The sequence below is a fragment of the Myodes glareolus genome, chromosome 17 (assembly GCF_982192425.1).
Source record: "Myodes glareolus chromosome 17, mMyoGla1.1, whole genome shotgun sequence".
In the NCBI taxonomy this organism is placed as follows: domain Eukaryota; kingdom Metazoa; phylum Chordata; class Mammalia; order Rodentia; family Cricetidae; genus Myodes; species Myodes glareolus.
Genome location: NC_142042.1, coordinates 749924 through 771140, shown reverse-complemented (window position 1 = coordinate 771140; position 21217 = coordinate 749924). Strand labels below are relative to the sequence as shown.

The 21217-nt window shown below is 36.6% G+C and overlaps 1 long non-coding RNA gene across 2 annotated transcripts in view; it reads left to right on the top strand.

The window, feature by feature from the left end:
* Nucleotides 1-20721, top strand: part of LOC125412735 (uncharacterized) — a 69615-nt gene extending 48894 nt beyond the window's left edge. The window contains exons 3-4 of one of the 2 annotated variants that reach the window (XR_007235682.3): nt 16011-16150; nt 20481-20721. This is a non-coding gene — a long non-coding RNA (uncharacterized LOC125412735). Of the gene's footprint in view, nt 1-16010; nt 16151-20094 lie in introns of both variants that reach the window. The other variant, XR_007235681.3, reaches the window with a different exon arrangement.
* Nucleotides 20722-21217: the final 496 nt, after the last annotated feature.

Here is a 21217-nt window from a genome sequence, read left to right as displayed (position 1 = left end):
CTTGTTCAAAATGAGCTGCACACCTGCAATTTTATATCACCAAATTAATAATCACCTACTGCATTTTAGCTATCTATTCTAATGCTTTATGAATATGAACATTTTTATATTATGTAATTATTTCAAAATCATTACTTTTGGAAATTGTTCTCAAACTGAACTTTTATCTACCTACTGTTGTTGACTCGTGTTTGTCCATGGAGCCTTTTCTACTTCTAAGTCACCTTTGTTTCTCTTCCACCTGTTCTCCCATTCTATGGAATTCCCAAATCTACTTGATACTCATTTCATTATTATTTAGATTTATAGCTACTGTTTTGATGTATGCCATGTTTATGACCTTTACAAAACAGGAAGCAAATCATCTCTACCTCCTCATATTACACCTTTAGACTAAATAAACACGGTCTGTGTAGTTCAAAGTTACCATAAACAACATCGTTTTAGGTTGGGTAACTGAGGCAATAGACCAACTTTAATTGTGACAGCACCATTCCATGAGTTGAGGTTCCGAACTGAATAAATAGGAGAAACAAGCTGAGTGCCAGGATTCATCAGTTTTTGATTTCTGTACATGGATACAGACTCCCCATGTGCCTGCCATCATGTTTTCTCTACTATGATAAACTTTACTCTTGAACTGTGAGTCACAATAAACTCTTCCTTCTTTAAATTACTTTTTATGTATTTTGTCATAGAAACAAGGAAAATAACTAATATAACTTCTTGGTATAAATAGTTGCAAATAACTTACCCAATTTCATTTATTTTCTAGTGTTTGTGAGAAACATGCAGTTTGAGAACCACCTGAGAAATTTTCTAAACAATATTGCATATGTATTGATTTCTCTGGAGTGATTATAGTAAATGAAAGAAAATGAAAATGGGTTAACTACACTATTATTTAAATATAAACAGAACTTACTATTTTTGAAAATTTCTCACTCTATTACAATTAGGAAACAGAAGAAAATTCTGTCTGAAAGAGAATAGGCTTTGTCAAGGCACTATAGAATAAGAAATTAGTGCAGACCAGCTATCTCCAAGTTGGGTGTTCTTTGTCAAGACAATGGGGGAAGGACACCAATTTTGGAGCTCATGGTGGTAGACTCTTTCATAATGGCACAGAGACTAAGGACATGACTTCAAGCCCAAAGAGTAGACACCATCACTTCTCCTGAAGGCATAGATAGTAAACATTTCCAACATTATTTCAAGGTAAATTATGCTTGAACAAATAGTTCACAAGACATGAAGGTGTAGTCATATAGAGATCAAAAGAAGAAGTGGTGAATGCAAAACTTAGACACACAGTCTGAGGGAAAGGACATAGCTGATACTCCTCACTATGGACACTGCCCGATGAGCATAGGAAGTTGATTCACCAGGTATATTGCTATCTCAGCAGTACAGTCATCCCATACAATATTTGAGAACTTTAGTGTGGCCTATGTCCAGTGAGACCATGGTGATCAGGCCTTTCGTAGAACTTGAGTCAAACCATTACCCCAGTGTATGCAGAAGGCAGGAGAAAGTCAAGGAAGATTATTCTCCAAACTTAAGATTCATGTTGATTTTTAAATTAAGGTATTAGACTTAACTGAAATCTGTAACCATTTTCTCTTTCTTTTAGAATGGGAATGTCTACTGTATATTGGAAGCTTATAATATGGTTTCACAAATTTACAGTGTGGAACAATTTTACTTCAGTATAAATCTTAAGTTCAGTTGTTTCCATGTCTAATTTAGTCAATATTTAAATAACATCAGAACTGAAACTGTAAATGGAAGTTTCTGTCCTGTCCAGTTTCAAAGCCATTCATTCCCAACAAAATACACAAAAGCTGATATTAATTATAAACTGGTTGGCCTATTAGCTCAGGCTTGTTATTAACTAGCTCTTACAACTTATATCAACACATGATTCTTGTCTATGTTAGCCACATGACTTGATACCTTTTATCGGTGAGGCATTCTCATCTTGCTTCCTCTGTGTCTGAAAGACAACTGTAAAGTGAGCTTTCCTATTCCCAAAATTCTCCTAGTCTGGTTGCCCCACCTATACTCCCTGCCTGGCTACTGACCAATAAGTATCTTATTAAACCAATACAAGTGACAAATTTTTACTGGGTACAAGAACATTATCCCACAGCATAAATCTTTCATTGGTGTTGAAGTAAGTTAAAACTTTGGGAACTGTTGGGAATATTCTAATGAACATGAAAAGAATATATATTGGGGCTACTGGAAGCAGAAATCAAATAACAAAATAACTATTTTCCCTAGCATTATGGATTAAGATGTTCCAAAGTAAAGTTTTGAAGAAGCATAGCCAGAGGCGACTTATTGTGTCACCCAAGTGAAGTCTCCATCAGTTTCATTAGTGTCTGCCATGTTTGGATATGGATTGAATTTATACACCTGTGTCTTATGTATAGAGAGTGTGGTTCCTGTTCTGGTAATACAATAAGAGTTGGTGTGGATTTTAAGAGGTATTACCCTATTGGAGGGCTTTCATTATTGAAGATTAAGGTAGCTCCTCAGGGATCCAGAATTAGTTCTTGAGAATGAGTCCTCAAAGAGACTGTCCTCAAACTTGTTCTCTGACATTTGAATCTCCTAAAGTTTCTAATGTCTTCCTAACATCATGATAATCTGCCATGATTCCTTTTCCAGGGCCAGTCTAATGCTAATTCAGGATTAGCAACCCCAAAATATGGGACCTAGAATTTGTTCTTGTGAATTAGTCTTCAGAGAACCTGAATTCAAACTTGCTCTCTGACATCCCAATCTAGTGAAGTGATCTTGTCAGGAGGCCCTCCTAACTTCGTGATAATCTGATATGATCCTTTCTGCAGGGCCAAGCTAATGTTTCATGACTAGAACTCCTATGAGATGAACTACATAGTCTGTTTTTTATTCCCTTTAAAGAGAAGAAAGAGTAAACACCATCAGTTAGTTATTTGAAAGGATACCCTCCGGACCCTCAAACAATTAAAATCCTATTAATATTAAGGCAGATTTCATAATTGTGAGAAACAAACCTCTTTGTTTATGAACCACTTTTTCAGTCAGCTTTCATGACTATTAGGAGTTCTCAAGATAATCAACTTATTAAAAGAGGTTTACTTTGGTTCACAGTTTTTGAGCCAAACAATCCAATGTTTGATTGGCCCTGTTACTTGTGGGCCTGCAGTGAGGCAACAATTTTTTCTAGAAGTATATGACAGAGAAAACATGCTGTGCCCCTGGTCAGAAATTACAAGAAATAAAGCAAGAGGTGCCAGGATCTCTATATCTCCAATATCTAAATATCTAGTACTATTTAAAATACTAATTTAGATTCCAAAAGTCAAAGAACAAACACACACACACACACAAAATACATACATACATAAACACATACAGTCAAGTCAAATTCAGCTGTGAGTTCTTATAACAATTGGAGTTCCATTCTTCTTAAATAAAATTCTGAATCACATGTGGATGTTTCCATTTAATATGAATGAGTAGGAGAGTAAAAAGTATGATTTGTTCAAATCAAGACAAGTTCAAGTAAGGAAACTCCAAATGCCAATACTCATGAACAACATCTGGGCACACTGTGAGGGCATGAAGTCCCAGGAGCTCAACTGACCTAGGACTACAACCACATGGTTGCTGCACATAGGAAACATACCATGGTGAAACGGAATTCCTATGTTTCTTTAGGTGGTCATTACACTACAACACAGCTTACTCTAATACTTTACCCTGGGAAGCACTTGAAACAAGTCCCTGAGATACTTTCATGACACCTTTTTTTATTTTGTTGATGGAAAGCATCAGGCTTTAAAAAAAAATCAATGCTAATCATCACACCCTTGGGTAAAACCATAGAGGGGCTCATTTTCTTGCCAAACTGAAAATTTAAGATAAAAACAGGTTGGAAGAAAAAGTAACAGGTTTCATCTTGGTATCTTCACATAGGAATGCTAATTGGTTACTTGCATTCATTTATATCTCCCTGCCTTAACTGCCATTCCTTGGTGGCCCCTCCTTTCACCAGTTAGTAGATTTTCTGCTTTCTGACCACTTGTATTCCATTGGCCTCTCTATTTCCCACTTTCTTTAAAATCTCTTCATCCCTTTCTGGTTTTATGACATTCTTTCTTCGCCCTGTCTCTCAGTCTCTCTGTCACTGTCTCTACACACACACACACACACACACACACACACACACACACACACCCCACATGAGATCTAGGTTCTGTATTTGGTAGAAAACGTGAAGCAGTTGCCTTGAGTCTGGTTCATTTCATTTGGTGTAATTCCTTCCAGCTCTACTCATTTTGCTGAAAATGTTATGGTTTGATTTTTCTTTATGGCTGCATAAATTCCAGTACATATACTTACCACATTTCCTTTGTTCATTCTTGTGTTGCTGCACTTCTAGGCTGGTTGAATTTTCTGGCCATTGTGAATAGTGCAGTAACAAACATGGGTGTGCAAGAGTCTGTGAAGACTGATCTGACATCCTTCCAGTCTATCCCCACAGTGGTATTACTGGATCACATGGTAGTTTTACATTAAGTTTTTTTCCAGCAATCTCTAACTTGTAAATTTTGAAATCTTCTTGTTTTATTCCTTTGGATGTTAACTTTTTACTATAAATATTATTTAAAAAGAGATAATTCTTGTGGCAAAGCCTGAAAATCTTCTTGACACCTTGAAAATTCTTTGCCAGATAAACTAATTTGCCAAACTGCCATCTCAAAACTGGTCCTCAGTGTGCACTCACCTAGGGTTACAGAAAGAGAGAATAAAAGGCAGAATGGAAAGATAAGAGAATACCACGTTTGTAAGGAAAATGTGTAGAGTTTAAAATACAGACAAATGCAGGTTCAAATAACTTCCAATCCTATTAGGTAAAGACCAACATGACTGAATGATCCAATAACTTCTGAATAACACTAATAGTTCAGAATTAACTCTCAACAAGGAACCTTTGCATGAAGCAGGAAAAAAGAATCCATTTTACTGTTACTGGGCAGCATAAATTAAGGGTAGTGTTTTATTCAGGCAAGTGAGTCCAGGTGGTCTTGACATTGATTTGGACAAAGCTGCTTGGGATGTAAAGTAAGTTGGTGCAAAAATTGTTGAGAAATGCCTGGGAGATGGAATGTTTTTAAAAGTATAGCATCTAAGAAATCAGATTATGGATGTAGTGAGAATTCCTAAAGAGGACCACATTTACAGCCACATCACGTGGGAGCAAAGAACCTAGGAGACAAATAGTTTAAAACAAAAATCCACTAACCACGTGCACCCTTAGCATTCATCTAGCCATCAGTCTCTTTATTTCAAGACAAATTTGAATTCGCATTACTTTTACAGATTGTGTGTATGTGAGTGGGCACACACGCATGTGTACATGTGGATATATGCTTGTTTGCATACCTGTATGGGGTACACATGAAAGTCAGAGGTCAACCATTGATGCTGTTCCTCAGCACCAATCCATCATACTTTTTGTTTCATTTGTTCCTAACAGCTTGGCTCAGTGGCCTTTAGTCCACCTGTGAATTAGGCTAGCCGTCAAATAATCCCTAGGGATCTTCTTGGCTCTGCCTCCCTGATTTTAAGATTCCAAGCACAAACCACTATACCTGGGTAGATTTATTTATTTTTTTACATAGATTTTGGACTTACACTCAGGTCTTTATGCTTGCAAGGCACAGTTTCAGACATGAACCATCAGGTTTTGGGTCTAAGACCCAACAAAAATGTGTAATGTATTTTTGGGAAGCCAGCATCTTAGCTGGCTTGCATGGACCATGTCCATGTAAATACTCCTTGAGAGGCTTGTTGGATTTTATGATGAAGGACTTCACAGTAATACTTGGTTTTATATATACTTGCTCTACTGCATGGAGTAACCACTTTGGTTGAGCTGAACTCTGTTTTATTCTTATTATTGATTATTTTACTTTTTTGTTTTGAATGTAAACATTATTTCTGGGCAATTTATGCTATTTCCCTGCTTCACCAAAAAAAAAAAAGACTTTTTTTCTATCCTTCAGAATTATTTTTCTTGTTGTGATCCTTCTGCTTATCTTTAAAAAATAAACCAGATAGCTACATGGCTTGTTTTTGTCTACCACTGACAGGTTTTCTGTGTCTTGTGAGCTGCATCTCAGTGAAAGTGTCTTCTTTGGTGACAGGAGCAGGCATTCCTGCGTATGCACATGGAATTTGGCTTGTGAGGCTGGATCAGAACTGACTCTAAACTGCAGTGTAAACAAACAATTTATACAAGAACACAGAAATGTGAAGTCTCAGAGACTTACGCTTAACCCTTAGCTCAGTCATCCGTGGAAACGTTACTATTTAATTAACCTTTTGAACTTTATTTTTGTCACTTATTAAGAGTCAGTGTGCTGCATTTCTCTAAGTTTTCAAGTATAAGGCACCCAAATTTTAATAACATCATTTCATAAAAGAGATAAATTATGTGAAATGCAAAAATATCTTAATTATAAAAATGTGTAAAGAGCTGATTTATTGTCATAAAAGTCTAACATTTATTTTCAAGGTGTTTTAATGGGACATATTGTTCATAGCAGGCTTACATGTAGAAACATGACATATCAAAGACATTTGTTTGACAGTAGATCTAGTCATTCTTCATTTGTGACCTCAGCTGTTGTTTAAAGTTTAACAACATGGCCTACATCCAGAACTCTATTCTATATCCAGTGCTCCTTTGACATATCTGCATATCCTGTAGGCACCGACTTTTCTTTCTTTTTTTTTTCTTCCAAGATCTTGCTTCTCTTGAAGCCTGTATCATATCTCATTTCCTGTAGCCCTCTTCTTGCCCGGTTTTTCTTCTCATTCTGCCATCTGTGAATGCCTGTATGGTATGTCATTTTGAATGTTTAGGGTAAGTTATTTATATTTACTCTGAAATATTGAAAATAGCTTTAATATAAAATAGTAAAGTTTGTCCATGAAATCTCTGTGCCTGCCTGGGCTCCCAGATTTTCTCCTTCAATGTTCCTTCTTTTACCAGAATTTCTACTGTGTCTCTGGTTCCTTCTTTCACCATAATAGCATTCATTCCTACATTCTCTGCTAGGAAAAATCCCTGGTAATTTCCAATGCAGAGTACATTTCACCTTTCTAAACCCTGTGATTCAAAGTTCCATTTTCTAGTGCCAAAGTGTTTAACAATATATCTTTTGAAATACAGATACTTCTCCTCATAAACATAAATTGGATGCGAATTATCCATCACATTCCCCAAATATACAGTTCAAGAAAATTATATTTAATGATGACTAAACTGTTGAGCTTAGCTCTTGAATTATTATATAAAATGATGCACAGGAAAAATAAAGTACACACATTGAGTACAATGTTCTTTAATTTATGCTATCTACTTAATTTGTCATTTATTCTGTGAGGTAGCATATTTCTCTAAAGTCTTTAGTGGTCTCCTGGGATAGATAGCTATAGTATTACCCTGCTGCCTCTGCAGAAGGATAGAAAGAATAACTGATGAGTCCCTAGGGCTAATATTCCACACTATGAGAAATAGGATGTACTGGGGATGGTAACGAAGGGAGCATTTCTATATCAGAGCCGTGCTGTTTTCTTTTAGAGTGTGGACCTTCAGGTGATATCATTGTCTGTTGCTGTGACCCAAGTTTATGATTTTCCAGAATTCAACACTAATGACACCATGCAGCCATGTATTTATTCTATAAATATTTAACCAGGGTCCACATTACACCAGTTTCTGAGAATGTGCTGAGTAGGAAAACAAATGGAACTCCTGACTTCAAGTCTGTTTCATTTCAGAAGTCAGCTAAAATGAGGAGTGCCTGTAAGCTCACATCACAGTAAGGAGGTATTTGGAATTAAGAACAGGGACTTTACTTCTCCATGCTTTTCAATACTATGGATTCCTCACCACCTAACTCACGCCTTCCCTAATAAAGGAATGACTGATGGAATATGAGCTCAACTTCTTTGATTTTCACCTTTGAAGGAAGAGCCAAGGTGGAGGGTGCATAATTATTTTCCTTGTGGCAAAGTGTGTGCTCCAGGATTGAACATTAGAGCTAAGCTATGTTCTTCAATGAGCTGGATAGAACAAAACCATATTTCTTTCTCTTTTGAAATTCTTTATCTAATACCAATTCATTTACAAATACTCCTACCAGCAAGAAACCCTGTGAGTCCATCAAGATGATATCTTGAAATATAATAGAATAGATTCAAAGAAGTAGAATTTAAAAATCAAATTAGTATTCTGGTAAATAGATGGAGGATTTAAACTTTGTGTTAGTTTTCTTGTTGCTGTGATTAAGTACCTGACTAGAACAATGTAAAGGAGGAAGGGTTAATTTTGGCTACCAGTTTTAGTGCTTCATCCATCATGACTGAAAGGTGTGATGAAAGGGAAAGAGGCAGTTGGTCACAGTGCATCCAAGTCATGCTGCAGAGAGACAAGAATAGCCATAATTCTTTTTTTTCACTCTAGGATCCTAACTCATGGTATTTTACCACCCACATTTAGAATAAATCTTCAATCCTTTATTAAATCTTTCTGCCATCACCATATTTTGTGAACTTTTGATGATATGAGAACCAATGTCTGTTCACGCCAAATAAGGCATCTGTGAGAGAAACAAAGAAACATTCCACTGCTGTGTGACCTGGTGAAGTCATGAGTTTAACTGGAGTAACTTACAGAAGCCTGGAAGAAGGATTACTTACAGAAGTATGGACAACTTTGGGGCAGGTACACACTGAAGGAAAATTTCTCTCTCCAGCAACTAACTTTCTAAAAGTCCTTGGGATATTCCTTCCGAGGGAATAGTGAGTCAGTCCCTACCTCAATGATGCAAAGTTAATGAACTTTATTTATCATGCAGATCTTGTACAGGTGTTTAAAACTGCGGAGAGAGTTCAAGAGAGAAAAGGTTATAACCTGCTCAAAGGACTTAGTTCCACAGTGCATCTTTATATTAATTCCAGAGTTGTGTTTCCAAGGCCATATAAATGTAGTCAGATTGACAAAGAGGTTCATGGTGGTTTGAAAAAAATGCCCCCCATAGTCTCATAGGGAGTGGAACTAGTAGGTGATGTGGCCTTGTTGGAGTAGGTGTGGCGTTGCTGGAGAAAGTGTGTCACTAGAGGGTGGACTTTGAGGTCTCATATACTCAAGCCAGGCCTAGAGTGGCATTCTCTTCCTGCTACCTGCAAATCTAGTTGCAAAAGTCTTAGGACCTCTCCAGCAACATATCTGCTTCTGCACCACTATGCTTCCTGCCATGATAATAAAAGCTTAGCCTCTGAATCTGTAATCCAGCCCCAATTAAAATCTGGTCATAGTATCTCTTCACAACAACAGAAACACTAAGACAGAAGTTGGTGCTAGGGACTGGGGTATTGCTGTGATAGGCCAATGTTTTTGGTGGAGTGATGTGGACATTGAAGTTTTGGGTTAAGAAAGCAGCGGAATGCTTTAAGCATGGCTTATGGGCCATACTAGTAGGAATGCTGAAGTCAGTGTTCCGAGGGTGATTTGAACCGCGAGGGTCTGGCTTAAGAGGTATCAGAGGAGAAGACTTTTAGCATGTGGCCTAGAGACTGTTCTTACGATATTTTGGTAAAGAATGTGGCTGTTTTCTGCCCTTCCTTTAGAAGGTACCTTCTTAGTTTCTCTTCAGATTCTAGTTTAGCATGACTCATCAGTTAGAGCGAAGTTCAATCTTGCCAGGATCGTGTTTTTCAAGGCGCCTGCAACGTGGGCAATTCGAGTCAACTCAAAGATAATAGAATCCTAACTGGATACAGTTTTGTGATCATATTCTTCAATCAACTTTGATTCATTTATACCTGCTTCCAAGGATTTTCTCTCAATTGACTACAAATTCAACCCACTACCAGGGATTTTATATATTGGCTACACTAAAACCCCAATAAAAAGTAAAACCTCTCTTTCTAGGAAAACTTTGGAGATTTGAACAAGTATTGATTGGTGAGGCAGAGACATGGTTTTGGTGTGATCAATGTTGCTTAGGCTGAGAGAACAAAAGGTTGCAATTAGCTCAAAAAGAACAGCAAGTGAGATCAAAGGTGTGTGGCATCTAATAAATCTGTATCACAGACACCACAGAGACCTTGGCTCTGGTTTCAGGTGTTTCAGTTAAGGCATGATTTCCTGATTAAACAAATAAAAACATAAAACTCTCAGTTTAATCTGAATGTCAGATGAGTCTGCTTAATACAAATATGTTTTATGTAATGTGTATAATACATAAGACATACTTACAGTAAAAAGACTATTTGTTTATCTGAAATTCAAATTTAATGAGGGCTTCTACATTTTACCTTCCAGTTATATAACAGAAATGAAAACCCACTGAAGATTTGAAAATTTGAAATCTGAACATTAAAAAACTTTAATGTGATTATGCTCCTGAATTAAAGGGATGGAAAGTTAGTCACGAAGCATATTATAAGTATCTCTTTGCAAATGTGCCATTTCTGAGAAACTTCCTTTCAATGTGGCCTTGCTTAAAAAACAATAATGAGAACTTATATCCCATCACTTGCAATAATATTTTAAATAAACCTGGATGATGATGAACCAATTTCAGCCACATAGCAAGCAAGGCTGACTTACAATGAATGTAGAAACATGGATTCTCTCTTTTTGCCTTCATGTTCTGCAGAGGAAAAAAAAGTCCAACATAGCAATTTCACTTACAAAACTGAGAACACTTCTTTTATCTCCATTGAAATCTTTCTTTCAATACTCTCTTAAGCCTGTGTTTACTGTGTCTGACTTTTTAGAACTGAATGATTGCTGAGTTTGTGGCTACCTCACTCTGTTCACAGCAAGGTGCTCTGAACAGACTGACACTGATTTCTAAAACATGATCTGTCAGAAGAGCAAAACCATCAGGCCCAGCTGCAGAAGAAATGTGCATCTTGCCAGAGAGTAGAGACTGTTGTCTAAATTTAATACCCATTTGCTAAATCCAAATCCAAGTTTTAATTGTGTCTCCACGTGTCTCCTAACTATCTCTGACTCTAGTTTGTCATCTTCTCCCTAGGAATTCTCTCTACAGCAGTTGCTAGAATTCTAGACATAGTCATCTATAGTAAGGAATGGTGATCAGTTAGTCTATGAGCTTGCAACTAGATGAGTTACCCAGAACACCAGTCTCCCTACTGGAGGCCAGGGATCAGGAATGGCATGGACAGTGGCAAATGGAAAAGAAAAGGCCTAGGCTAAAGCTTTAAAAAGTATTTGACATCTTCCCCAATTCCCAACCCCCAATCCCATAATACTAGGAATGTGACTGCACAAAGCACATAACAGGTACTTTTTTGTTTTGCTTTTGGTTTTCAAGGCAGGATTTCTCTGTGTAGCTTTTGATATCCTAGAATTTACTTTATAGACCAGGCTGGACTCAAACTTACAAAGATCCACCTACCTCTGCTTCTCAAGTGCTGGGATTAAAGGTGCATACCACCATGCCTGGCAAATGATGGGTAATTTTAAAACAACCTTTCCTTTAAATTTTTGAATATATACCATTGCTAGTACTCAGCATTTTCATTTAATTCCAACCCTGACTACAATGTCATCAAGTGGTACTGAAGCACAAGGCGCATAGCAAGTGTGAGCCTGAAAGTCACTAAAATCACACACTTTATAGTATATAAAGTATTACAGTTAATATTTGATATTTACCATGTCCACAAGTTGTTATCAACACTTTAGAACTATTTTAAAGGATTCTGTTATAATTAGACAGTATCATTCTTACAATTTTAAAATGAGAAAGCTGAAATGCAGAGGTCCAGGTCATATGACTATAAGCTAAGGTCATATAGCTAGCAAGTGTGGTATCAAACCATCAGCAGAGGCAACAGGACTATAAAGCTATACCATTCAACATTGTATCCATCTTCTTACAGAGCTGAATAACTTTTGAGAGTGAGCATATTTATGTGTCCTTAAAAGTATGAATGATAATTAACTTAAATTGGTTTGTTTTGGAAAGGTTTTCAGCCTATCTGTTTTCTCATGTCCCTCTGGGGTTAAGGAGATGGCTTAGTCGATGAAGTGTTTGCTACCCAAATATGAACATCTAATTCTGCCCCCAAGAATTAAAATAAAAATCTAGGAATGGTGGTTCATGCTCGTGGTCCCAGAGCCAGAAATGTCAAGACAAGTAGATCACTGGAATCTACTGGCTAGTCTAGCCCAGATCCCAATGAAAGGCTGTCAGAAAATATAAGACAGACAGATCCTGAGGGATGACACCTAAGGCTGATCTCTAGCCTAAACATTCACAGACATACACACACATACACACACACGCGCACACACACAAGCACATGCACACATACACACACACTTATTTTGCTTTACAATGAAACTAGTTAACTTTATATACATTTATTATTCATAAAGTATTGGTTATTATGAACTATACTTATTAAAGTCAATGATTGGTAATGTGATGTGATTTAATCTATACTCACCCATTTTTTTCGTCTGACTGACATGCTTGGAGTCCTGTTGGATAAGGTGCTAAAATTTGATTATAAGAGACTTTTTCTACCTCAGAAATATGCAGCCTATAAGAATTCATATAAGGAAACAATTATGGTAGCTAATCAAGTTGACAATGGAAGTCAGTCACTCAATGCAGACTGTAAAGGGCAATATGCAACGTCTTACAAAGGATTTCAAGCTATGCTTCTTCTGGAAAGTTTATTTAACATTGTCATACTTTCTTTAAAGTACACAAAGTTTTTTTAGAAGGATCCAGTTCATACTGTCTCAGGTACATAGACTTCTTTCTAGGCTGCTGAGATTATAATGTGGACATACTGATAATGGGAAACACAGAAGAAAAGGGAAAGTTTTGGCCTGCTCTCATAAAATTGCTTAGGTTAGTTTTACCACAGGCTCTGATTACAGGCCCTCAGTCACTTGACTTTCTTTTGCCACAGTGGGAAGATTGCTATTGTTTTGATTTAAATTGTTTTTGGTCCCTGGGGTGTTTTGAACCAGAGGCACTAATGTTCAGGGTCTTAGAGACAGTGAGAAATTCTCTATCAAAGATCCTAGGGTTTCTTTCCAAATATCCAACTTCTTGTTGATTATGCAAGAAATCAGACTCATAGTCTGTATTTGTTTCTTAATGTGTGAAGCAAACTGATCCAAATAAGATACATCCCTTTCCTTTACCATAAACCCAGGGTCTTATGTAAAATACACAAGTTGTATCCATTAACTAGTTAGTAACACAAATAGCCTGTCAAGATATTGAGCTATATGTGTAACATGGGAAATGCTATAGACAAAGTGGTTGAGAGAAATAAGGGACCACTCTGACTAGGAGTGCTAAGAACTTCTTGGATGCACTAAACCCTTATCTTATCTTGACAAATGAGCAATGAAAATACATTATGGTACATTTGCTGAAGGAAATTGGAATACAATGGATGGGTCCAAGAACTTAGGGTCCTGAGGCATAGTGGGTATACAATATGGTAGGGAATAGAACTGTAATTGTGTGTGCAGTTGAGAAGACAATTTGGGAAGCAGCTTTCGAAAAACATGGACCAAATTCAGAATGGCCACTATTATTTTCAGTCAAATAGTTTGTTTCAGTGTTTTTGAGACAGAATTTTTCTGTATATCTCAGTCTATCCTTAAATTTGTAACAATCCCCCTGTTTCAGAATTTTAAGTGCTTGGGTTATAGATGCCCCATTGTCCCTGACTCAATAAACAGTCTTAATGAGTTCTCAGTAAAGCTGGGCTTCTGTTCATACTTACTGATAAGGGTACTTTTTACGAATATTGGTACTCTTTAAATTATACTCAGAGAATGAAAAAAGAGCAAAAAAAAGTTGAATTAAACTATATACAATAAACCCCATCATGGTTATTTGATGAAGACTTTGAAGATAAACTAAACATCGCAGGTCAATCGGGGATGTTTTGTCTTAAGGAATTTTGTTTTTACAGTTCTATACATAGTGTTTTTGCTATTTATTTATATTGGGCCTCAAGTATTAATCCATGATTTTCAACAAATGCATGAGGTCATAATTAGCTTGCTATTTTAAGATATGCATTGCCTTCCATTCTGATTTTTGTTAAGAGTCCATACATAAACCTTCCAGGATCAGCTGCCATCACCTTTCCCATCAAAAGCTGGTACAGAGTCCTACAGACATCATTTGCTGTCAAATGGAGCTAATATAACCAAAACTTTTGCACATAAATTTTTCTCTATCTTTCCATTCTTTTCCCTGACCTGACTTCTGTTCATGAAAAGTAAGCAAGCTCTCTGCACATTCAAATTTTCCTTTGCTTGCCTATTTATAAATTGAATCTAGGGCACAAGGAGAGCCAACATTTCCAAACCTAACCCCTTTCAATGCTACTACCTTCTCAAACATGTATTTTGATTTTTACCTTCTTATATATCTGTCTATAGATTGTATTAAATCATAAGAAAAGAGAACACTGCTATTGTCACTTAAAATATACTTTAATTGATTGAACCACTGACACCCTCTCACATTATAAGTAGCTATCAAATTAAAGTACTCAAATTAATGATTATTTTTTGATTCGTCAAGGTATAAAGAAATATGCATAATTCAGAATCCCTCTATGAATTTTTAATTTTATCTTCTTTTAAGCTAGTGGTACGTGGGGAGATACTCTGTTTTTATGTTTGGCAGTACAGAAAGAAAATTTCTCCTGATTTTAGGCAGGACCAAAGTCATGGTTTTGAGTCAGTTGAGAATGGCCTCTTGGGAAATGTCTAACACTCCACGGGGTAATGTGGTACTCAGTCTGGTACATGATATGTTGGGTGTATTAAATTTAATTTGACTTATACTTTCAACATAAGATGTAGTTATTGGATATAAAGGAGTATCTGGTTATGGTAAAAACTGAATACATTATTGTATATCATCTCTATCATTGCTAAAAAATAGTACACCATGGGACCTACAGTATGCAAGCAGAATAAAATGGAGATTGAGGTCTTGGTTCCAATCCACTGCCTCAAATTTAGAGTCCCAGAAAAATAAGTAATTACTTCTAGCCATGTATGCCCACATTTTCAATACTGACTGTGTCTCATTCAACTGTTTCTGAAGCTTGGTGCTGCAGTCTTTCGTAGATTTGCTAAGTTAGAACAAACCATCCCTGACATGTCATTGCGAGGGTCATATCCATGAGTGATTAAATAAATGTGTTTCTGAAGTGTGAGTACTGAACTTTACTCTTATGATCAAGTTCACTTTCAAGCAATCCTGGGTCTTTTCTTTGGTCAGTTAATGAATGTAGTAAAATGAGGAATGTCCTGATATTATTGCAACTAAATGATTTATTGATATTTAACGAAATGTTAACATTGTTTTAGAAAATTTCTAAGCAATTTGTTAAACAGTCATGTGTCCATAACCTCTCCCCAAGAGAGTTTCATTGCTCTTTGGCATGCCAATGAGATGATGAAGCTGGAGTTGGGAACCAGAATATTTTACTTTCTGTTTATAGAAATAGTCATACATTAGGTTCTCTCTTTAGAAGTTAACATATTAAAATAATAGTAACATATAATTTTCACTGTAGCTTTCATCTTTATGTTTGGATACAAGGTCTCACAATGTAGCTTTGGATAGTCTGGAACTGAATGTAAACCAGGTTGGCCTTACTTCACATAGCTACATTAACTCAGTTCCTGAGTGCCAGGGTTACTGATGAACTCCTTTTTTTTTTACTTGTTGCCAAAGAGACTATATATGACTGGATCTTCAATGACTGCCAAAGCCAATATACTAAATGTGTGGTGCCTAGATTGGAATGGTAGAAACCCTCAAGAGGTAGGGCTGGTGTTAATGAGGTCATTGAGGATGAATACTGGGACTCAGCCCTATCCTTTTATTCTGTTTTCTTACTTACAGAAGCTAAGCAGTCTACTCTGTTACATGAGTCTACCATGGTGAATGCCACAATCTTCAAAGCAATTTTGTCAGCTCTCCATAACTAACACGTTGGAAGCCACAAGATGAAGTGTTTCCCTCTTGTAAGGTTCTAGTTACGGGTACTGTGTTATAGCCACAGAAAACTCCTTAACACAACTGAATTCATAAGCACCATTCTCATAGTCCTACACAGGCTGAGGAGTTCACAGTGATTTCAGATAGGAATATCTGGTCAAGGCCTGGTCCTTGCTTCTAAGATGGTACCTTTTTGCAGTCACTCTTGATGGGACAAATACTTTGTTGTCACAGAGTAGAAAGAAGGTGAAAAAGCAAACTAACTAAAGGCTGAGTGAAACCTCATTTATAACCCTATCAGAGAGAGAAGCCCTCGTGCCTAGATCTCCTTAACTTCCCCCTCTCCCTTCATCTCATTGCAATTACATGTAGTTGGAATATTCTTTGGGTTGTCAATCAGTTCCCAAATAAAAACACAGAGACTTATTAATTATAAATGTTTAGCCATAGCTTAGACTTGTCTCACTAGCTCTGTTAACTTAATTTAACTCTATCTAGTCATCTTCATTTTGCCTTGGGCTTTTTTCCTGTTTCAATTCTGTTTGTCCTACTTTTCTACTTCCTGTATGTCATCTTCATGACATCCCTTGTGTTTCTCTTCTGAGCCTAAATTCCTCCTCATACTTCTTATGCTCCCTGCCCAGAAGTCCTGCCTATACTACTTCCCTCGCTCAGTATTGGCTGTTCAGTTTTTTATTAGACCAAGCAGGTGTCTTAGGCAGGCAAGATAAAACAGCAACTGATCTTTAAATAATTAAAAAAAAAGGAACACCTCTTTACATAGTTAAACAAATGAAACACATCTTTGCATAGTTAAACAAATATTCCATCCACAACAATTGCATGTAACACCTGCATTTTGGAGGAAACTATTCAGGGCATAGAAGGATGACTGCTGTGTGAAATGAATACTTTATAAAACACATAAAATTTATTCTTGATAGTGAGTAACTTTAATAGTAGGAACTGTTGAAATATCTGAATTATTTCATCTCTATTCTGTGTGTTTATTATTGCCATTTAACCAAATAAATTACCCTTGCCACTTGCATCATCACAAAATCATGGAACAAAATTATGGAACAAGACTTTGAAATACAGTTTCATTTAATTAAGCAGTAAACAGATTTCTGTTCTGCTTCATTTGCTTAGCAGGAAAAAATACATTGAAACAAAAAAGTACTACATTTCTATGGGAAGTTCAGCAAACGGAGTCCCAGCCATGTGTAGACAATCTTCTTAAGAGCTATGCTTGTAACTGCTCCCCATTACAGGAAGCCTCACCACACCTGATGCCCTATCACTCCTGCTTCCGCATGTCCTCTGTGCTGTTACTGTCACTGCTGATGTGGATATTTCAGAGGAAGAAGGTGGGAAATCATTAATATATGGAGAATAATCGGCTAGGCAGCCACCAATCCAATTCTTGGTTCTCAAGCTTCTTATTGAAGCTTTTTAAAAAAATGTGTGTATTTCAGTGACTATTAGAATGTCTTGAAAGAAGTAAAATATAGGTTCTTGATCTCCAACATCAACATGGTAAGCAATGGGAGAACTCACAAGTCACTGCCTTCCTGTGTGGAACCAAGCTTCCGTAAGACTCCTAATGGTACATACATTTAGAAATATGTATATATTTACTTAGGTTTCAAGCAGTAGAAAAATGCTTAAGGTAGAAGTAGACAGTTTCAAGTCTATTTATTTAGAATATCTTAATAGTTAATGATTATTTAGGATAGTTTCCTGTAGAAGATGATCAAAGGAATCTAATGACTTATAAAATGGGATATTATCTATATTTCACATATTTTGCTATTGTGAAGCCTCCCCTTAGAAGATATATATAAGCACTTAACATAATCCCTGCAACACAGTAGGAGTTCAATAAACATTAGCAGCAAATGTTCTATGACATATGCAAATAGATGGAGTTTTAAAATTGTTTCATTTGTCTATCATTAAACACAATGGTCTGGGAGCACTGCCAGTGGACAAGCTGCCTCTGTCATTCTGGGTGACACAGCTCAGTCTTAAGCTTGAGGCAGGATAATGAATGAATTAGGAAAAGCTGCAGCAAACGTGTGGGTGGATGTCCCCTGTCAGAGCTTTGATTTGGATTCCTTGCAGAACAACAGAAATGTTCATTATATTTTCATTCCTTTCAAAATACAAAGAATAGCAAAGCTTCGCAAGCAGAACAGAGAAAGATCACCCTGGAGGAAGTAGTTTTAGCAAATTTAAAAGCAGCCTCTAGGAATCGGGCCATTGCAGGTGTTCCCATTGTTGTTTCTCGTGCTGTTTGGCATCATTGTCTGTTTTGATCAATTCCTACAGATATGTCTATGATAACATGCTAGAAACACGAGCCCTAAACCCACCAAAGGGTCCACAGCTCACATAAAAGACAGTAAATTATTAAATGGAGTTCTGATTTGCTAGTTCTCATATGTTCTTTAGCAGCAGAACAGAAGCTGGTGGGTGGGGAGGGAGGAGCTCCCATTATAACCATGGGTAGAGAGATGGTTTCCTCTGACATTTTTCTTTCAGAAAAACTAAGCAAAATTGCAGTACAGTTTAACAGTACCCTTCTTAACTCTCTGCAGGTTGCCATAGAAACAGGAATCTCGACCCAACATGAAAGGCATTTGGGGAATCTGTTAGACTATAACAGTAACAAGATGTAAGCATCCATGCTTACTGCTAACAAGTCCAACATCCCTTTTAGAATATTATTAATAATAATTAAATTTCTCTCCCTGTAGTTCAGAGTCTTCATATCTTGTCTGAGATCTCATTTGTGAGTGACCAGCTTGTCCCAGATCATGCACTTTTCATCACTATACTTAGGTTACCAAGGATGTGAAATAAAACATTCCATTCCACGAACATTGAGATTTTTCACCTGATCCAGATTTAGATCTTAATAGAGAACATGAATGAAATAACAATAAAGGAAATATGTTAATATTTAAGAAATTTTTAAAATAATAAATAGAATAAGTGGGAATTACTGTTCTAACAATGAAATTTAGTGGAAACAGTTCCTTTGGTCTTTTGTTTGCTCTCGGTAACTTTTAGTTAGGTCTCATGTGTTTATCAAATAGCATATTTTTAGTGTTGGATTTTGAAGATAACCCAGGAATCTTAAAATACTAAAAGATTATGTTTCTGGCAAAAATACCTTTGCCTTCTTATTTTGTTTTGTCCCAAGAGTGACACAAACTGAACCTTTTTGTCCTTCTTTTTGGAGGATGGGGAGGTAAAAGGGGAGGGGGAGACCTGGGAGGACTGGGAAGTAAGTATAATCAGGGTGCATGGTGTGAAATTCCTAAATAATCAATAAAAATATAAGAAAAGAAAAATATAAATAAATTTAAAAAATGTAATTAGAAGCCACCAATTTGCTTTAAGCAATTGTAGAAATAGCCAAAACACAGTTGTATTTTATTTCATAAAATAAAGGAATTTTGGTGAACTCATGGGGAAAAATAAGAAAAAGTCTGTTTTGAAATATGTTTTAAAATCTTCCAGTTTTTTCTTGGATGTGAGTTGAAATGTCACTAATTTAAGAGTTAATGTCTTATAGATCACTAATTCACCACCCTCAGTTGACTATATGTCTTCTCATTACAGAAAGATTCTTGATCACTTTCAAGTCTTTTCCACATACACAGGGCAATATTAAACATACCAGCTGTAGAGTCAGAAAGCCCACACTTCACTGTTATCCCCCATGGTTTGCCAGAGGTTTACCATGAGCATGTTTCTTAGTCATGGTGCATCATAAGATTGATAAAAGGATCTTTTCATCATAAGATTGGTAAGAGGATCATTGTAGACACTCATATACAACACCTGGATTTTTTTCTAATACATAAATGCTCCCACAAACACTATTCTCTGGATTGTAGTTGCTATCGTTAAAGTAACTGTATCATTTAGGTAATTTGGCAGCACTTCTAAGCCATTTTTTTCCTTTTTTTACTAGAAGCAACCCTCCTAGATGAATTTCTAGACAGAAACATTCTGAGCTGATTTTCCTCCCTGAACTTATTCACTTTTGGAATTTTAAAATGTTCGAAGTCCAGAAACAAGAAAGAGAAGACCTGGAAGAAACAGAAATCAAATTTGTGGGGGAGAAGCTAAACATGCCCTCCACTTCCCACTTTGCAAACTATCAACCAGATAATCACAGTCGTAAGAGGAAGCTATAAATGTCACTCCAACCAGTCACCCTTTGCCTAGTAGGATCAGTGTGCAAACTCTTACTAATAAAGCACAATTCATCGTGCGCTTTTCAGCTTCCAGACTGTGCACAATATTATGAATTCTACAGAAACAGGGCTTCAGATTTTAATTTTGCTCTCTTCCTAGGCTGGTGATTCATAACACAATGCCCTTGAACTAGTTACTGGAGCCCTGTGTCAGTCCATGATTCTGCCGATAACTCAAGGTACGCCTGCATCTGCACATTGCTACCCAGCTATTGTGTTCGGAAGCTAGAACATCAACTCCACTTTCAATTTAAAATATTTCATTTTATGGAATGCTACTGTTACAGTTCCACTGTAAACTGAGATGCATCTGCGCTATTTTCTACGAGAGCCAAACAACATAATAGACTTTATTGCTCAAGCACTAGAATTAAAATAAAATTCACAGTTCAACAAACTACAAATCTCATGTGGAGGACACCCTTAACCTAATGTCTTGAAAAGTAAGAATTTTGTAGGAAGAGATTTTCTAAAAGGTTGAAATAAATCAGAGGAAGAAGAGGTCAACAAAATAAGAAACTACAGGAGACTATTAGGGAAATGACAGGTTAGAAAAAGCAATTTAATAGGAGGTAATAGGGGAAATGGATGACTTTGTTTCTATTTTATTTCAATAACATTTTCAATTATTTTATTTAGCAACAACTTCCCTCCTCTCCTGCCAGTCTCCCCTGCTTCCCTTACTGCTTCCCATATGTCCTCCCCTTCTCCTCCTCCATCTCCATTCAGAAAGGAACAGACCTTCCATAAGCTTGCACAAAGCATGGCACATCTAGCTGAGGCAGGACCAAGTCCTAAACAGAGAATTCTCAACAAAAGAATCTCAAATGACTGGAA